Here is a 5,258-nt window from a genome sequence, read left to right as displayed (position 1 = left end):
AAACAGCATATCCTGAATTTCTTGGAGATTAGTGATACTTACATTACTAATGGGGTTACTCCAGACTATGTGAGGCTCACACTTTTTCCGTTCTCTCTGTTGGGTGAAGCAAAGCGATGGCTGAAGGTAGAACCAGCTAATTTTATTACATCATGGAATGATCTGGCGAGGAAATTCCTGGCAAGGTTCTTCCCTTCAGGTAAAACTGCAAAGATCAGAAGTGAGATAGTCGCCTTCAAACAGAAAGCGAGGGAATCTTTATACTCAGCTTGGGAGAGGTTCAAGGGGCTGCTCAGAGACTGTCCTCATCACAATCAGACAAACGAAGTGTTAGCTCACACTTTCATAGAAGGGCTACACCCTGAGACAAAGATTGTGGTAGATGCTGCAGCTGGAGGTCAAGTATTGGATAAAATCTTTGATGAGATATATGTGTTATTGAACAAATTCTCCAAAAGCAATCCTGATTGGGAAGGAGAGATGGGCAGACATACAGTGCAAATATCTGCAGGGGTTCTCGAGTTGGATGTCATTTTGGTATTATCAACGTAGATTTTCATATTGACCAACCAAGTCAATCAGATGACCTTGGTTATTAATAAGCAACAAGCTCAGCCAGTGCAACAAGTTCAATTGTTTTGTGAAGTATGCGGAGAGGGTCATACGAGCTACTTATGCCCAATTAATCCAGAGTCTGTCTGTTTTGTGGGTAATGCAAATAGGGGCCAGACAAACCAGTATGGAAATACTTACAATCCCAACTGGAGGAACCACCCAAACTTCTCTAGGGGTGAAAACCAAGGTGCTCAGAATCAATACCGACCACAAGCACCTCAATAACAATATAGACCACCTCAGGCTGAACAACATGCAAACTCTCCAAGTCACCTTGAGGAAATGATGAAGAAATTGATGGCTGACCAGCAAGACCACACAATAGAGATGATAAAGAAAGTGATGGCTTACCAACAGTCCTAAGCCACAGCAATGAGAAATTTGGAGCGCCAAATGGGACAACTTGCCAGTGCCCAAAATACTCGGCCAGTTGGAGCTCTTCCAAGTGACATCGAGGCTAATCCTAAGGAATCTATTAATGTTGTGTCATTGAGGAATGGGAGACAATTAGAATAAGTCTAGTCGAAAAAGAGAAAACAAGTGACCTTTAATGAGAGAGCGGCCACTATAGAGTCAAAATCAGAAAAATCAAAGGAGCCAAAGAAGCCAGTTGAAGAGGTGGTGGCTGAGCAACCCCCACCATTAGTTGTGAGACCACCACCTCCATACCCTCAACGATTGTAGAAAGTGAAGGATAATACCGCATATAAAAAGTTTCTTGATATTTTGAAGCAGGTGCAAATCAATATTTCACTGGTAGACATCCTGCAAGAAGTGCCCAAATAAGCAAAATATATCAAGGACATAGTGGCAAATAAAAGGAGGTTGACCGAATTGGAGACTGTAGCACTCATTGAGGAATGTAGCTCTAGAATCCAAAGCAATCTACCTCAGAAATTGAAGGATACGAGTAGTTTCACTATCCAAATCTCGATTGGTAAGCATGCAGTCGAGCGAACTTTGTGTGATCTTGGAGCGAGCATCAATTTGGTGCCACTATTTGTGTTCAGACAATTGGGGTTGGGTGAGCCGCGCCCAACAACGGTGATCTAATAATTGGGTGATCGCTCCATTGCTCATCCAGAAGGAGTGATTAAAGATGTGTTAGTTCAAGTGGGTTCTTTCGAATTCCCTGCTGATTTTATTATCTTGGACTATGAGCCTGATCAGGAGGTCCCATTTATTTTGGGGCGTCCATTCTTAGCCACGGGCCGAGCTATTTTTGATGTATGCGAAGGAAATGTGACGATGAGAGTAGGTGATCGAGTGGAGGTATTTAATGTATATAAAGCACTCAGATTGCCATCCCACTATGAAGATCTATCCATGATTTCTATATTGGAAAGCAATGCTATGTCATTGGTGCCTTATATGAGCCCCATAGATCCTTTTGAACGAGCCTTAATTGGGAATGAAGAAGATAGTGAAGATGAGATGATGGACGAAATTGAGCAAGTACTTGACATGTCATGCAATAATGTACATGGGTTTTGGAGATTTAAGGAGTTGGACAGGCCTGTTACTCTGACCCTTCCTAAGCCATCTATTGAAGAATCCCCAAAGCTAGAGATAAAGCCCCTTCCAAGAAACTCTGAAACATTGCCAATAATTATCTCATCCAGCCTGATTAATGTACAAGAAGAAAAACTGCTCAGAATACTTCACGAGCATAAAAAGGCTATAAGGTGGACAATTGCTGACATCAAGGGAATCAGTCCATTGTTTTGCATGCATAAAATCTTTCTGGAAGATGGACACCGCCCCAGTGTTGAGCAGCAAAGGATATTAAATCCCATCATGAAGGAAGTCATGAAGAAGGAAGTAATTAAGTGGCTCGATGCAGGTATCATCTTTCCTATCTCTGACAGCAACTAGGTAAGCCTAATGCAATGTGTACCTAAAAAGGGAGGGATGACTGTGGTTGAAAATTAGAAAAATGAGCTAATTCCTACTCGCACTGTGACGGGTGGAGAGTTTGCATCGATTACAGAAGGCTCAGCAAGGCAACCCGTAAGGACCACTTCCCACTTCCATTCATTGATCAAATGTTGGACAGATTGGCGGGGCATGAATATTATTGTTTCCTTTATGGTTATTCGTGGAACAACCAGATTGTCATATGCCCAGAGGATCAGGAGAAGACCATTTTTACTTGCACTTATGGCACTTTCGGCTTCAAGCAAATGATGTTTGGTCTTTATAATTCACCAGCTACTTTCCAGAGATGCATGATGGTTATTTTCATCGATATAGTGGAAAAATTTGTGGAAGTTTTTATGGATGATTTTTCAGTCTTTGGGTCTTCTTATGATGATTGTTTGAAGAATTTGAGCAAGGTGTTGGCTCGTTATGAAAAAACAAATCTGGTATTGAATTGGAAAAAGTGCCATTTTATAGTGCAGGAAGGCATCATGTTGGGTCACAGAATGTCTAGGAGAGGCATTAAAGTTGATAAGGTGAAGGTGGAGGCGATTGAAAAATTACCTCCACCCATTTATGTGAAGGATGTCTGGAGTTTCTTGGGACATGCGGGATTCTATCGGCGCTTTATTAAGGATTTTTCTAAAATTGCTGCTCCTTTGTGCAGGTTGCTTGAAAAGGATGTAACTTTTAATTTTGCTGACGCCTGCCTGAAAGCATTTGAAGAGCTCAAAAAGAAGCTGGTGGCTGCCCCCATTATTACGGTACCGGATTGGTCCTTACCATTTGAACTTATATGTGATGCAAGTGACCATGTTATTGGGGCAGTGCTAGGCCAGAGAAAAGACAAGGTGTTTTATTCCATCTACTATGCGAGTACGACTCTTGATGTTGCGCAGCTGAATTACACCACTACTGAAAAGGAGTTGTTAGCTGTGGTGTGAGCTTTTGAGAAATTTTGAGCATGCTTGGTGGGAACAAAAGTCATAGTCCATACCGATCATGCAGCAATCGGGTATCTATTTACAAAAAAAGAATCTAAGGCTAGATTGATGTGATGGGTTTTGTTGTGGCAGGAATTTGATATGGAAATACGAGATCGAAATGGCACAGAGAACCAAGTAGCTGACCATCTATCAAGGCTGGAAAATCACGACCACGTGGAGAAGGGTGGACAAATTAAAGAAGCATTTCCTGATTAGCAACTTTTTGCTATCACCCAAGACCCTCCCCCATGGTACGCGTACTATGTGAATTGTTTGGTGAGCTGGGTACTTCCTCCTGAAATAAAATCTGAAACTAGAAGGAGTTTCTACATGATGTGAACTTGTACTATTGGGATGAGCCATATTTGTACAAGCAGAAAATGAGGTAGAATTAATGGTTTATGATTGTCATGCATCACCCTATGAGGGCCATCATGGAGGCAATAGAACAGCTGCAAAGGTATTATAATTCGGTTTCTTTTGGTCAATATTATTCAAGGATGCCCATGTATTTGTTAAGAAGTGTGACCAGTGTCAAAGAACAGGAACAATCATAAAGAGGCATGAGCTGCCTTTAAATAACATCCTGGAGGTCAAAATTGTTGATGTGTATGGGATAGATTTTATGGGACCATTCTCATTGTCCAGGGAAAACAAATACATCCTGCTAGCAGTTGACTATGTGTCAAAATGGTTAGAGGCGATCGCATTGCCAACAAATGATGCTATGGTGGTAACTGCGTTTTGTGAAAAAGAACATATTTTCGAGGTTTGGAACTCCACGTGCCTTGATTAGTGATGAAGGGACACATTTTTGCAATCGATTGTTGAATAACCTGCTGGCTAAATATGGAGTCCGCCATAGAGTTGCTACGGCATATCATCCTCAAACAAGTGGACAAGCTGAGGTGTCTAATAGAGAAATAAAGCAAATCTTAGAGAAGATAGTGAGTGTGAATAGGAAGGATTGGGCTGCAAAGTTAGATGATGCCTTGTGGGCATATAGAACTGCATACAGAATGCCAATTGGGACGTCGCCGTATAAACTTGTTTATGGGAAGGCATCTCACTTGCATGTTGAACTTGAACACAAAGCGTATTGGGCCGTTAAGAAGTTGAATATGGACTTTGAAGCCGCGGGCGAGAAAAGACTCTTGCAGTTGCATGCGTTAGATGAGTTTAGGCTGCACTCTTATAAAAATGCTAAGCTTTACAAAGAAAAGACAAAAAGATGGCATGGCAAGCATATCAAGACACGCCACTTCGAGCCAGGACAACAAGTATTATTGTTCAATTCTATGCTAAGGATATTTCCTGGGAAGTTAAAATCGAGATGGTCAGGCCCATTTGAGGTGGTGAGAGTCACTCCTTAGGGTGCAATTGAGCTGCGAGCTTTAAATGGTGAAAGAAATTTTTTGGTGAATGGACACAGAGTCAAGCACTACTGGGGAGGAATAATTAATCGTGAGAAGACCAAGGTTGTACTCGCTGATGAGTAAGCGAGACTATGCGTTGTGCCGCAATATTAAATCAGGCGTTTGTTGGGAGGCAACCTAATTTTTATTGCTTTCATAGCTTAGCTTTCTAATATTTTTTTAGAGTAGACTAGAGTTCGCATTTTCTTTGTAGACATAGAATTTATAGGTAGAATGGTGTGGGTCATGTAAATTAGATATATAAAAGGCTCGGGGTTATAAAAAAACAATTGCTAAGTTCAGCGCCCAGGTCAGTGCCCCA

General features: G+C 41.5%; 1 non-coding gene across 1 annotated transcript; it reads right to left on the bottom strand.

Moving 5' to 3' along the window:
- Positions 1–210: 210 nt before the first annotated feature.
- On the bottom strand, positions 211–315 carry LOC117276669 (small nucleolar RNA R71). Its single transcript, XR_004506939.1, has one exon. It is a non-coding gene; the product is annotated as a small nucleolar RNA R71 (small nucleolar RNA).
- Between the last annotated feature and the right edge of the window lie 4,943 nt (positions 316–5,258).

The sequence above is a fragment of the Nicotiana tomentosiformis genome, chromosome 6 (genome assembly GCF_000390325.3).
Source record: "Nicotiana tomentosiformis chromosome 6, ASM39032v3, whole genome shotgun sequence".
NCBI lineage: Eukaryota > Viridiplantae > Streptophyta > Magnoliopsida > Solanales > Solanaceae > Nicotiana > Nicotiana tomentosiformis.
The sequence above is the reverse complement of the archived record's forward strand: the minus strand, read 5'-3'. Positions and strand labels throughout refer to the sequence as shown.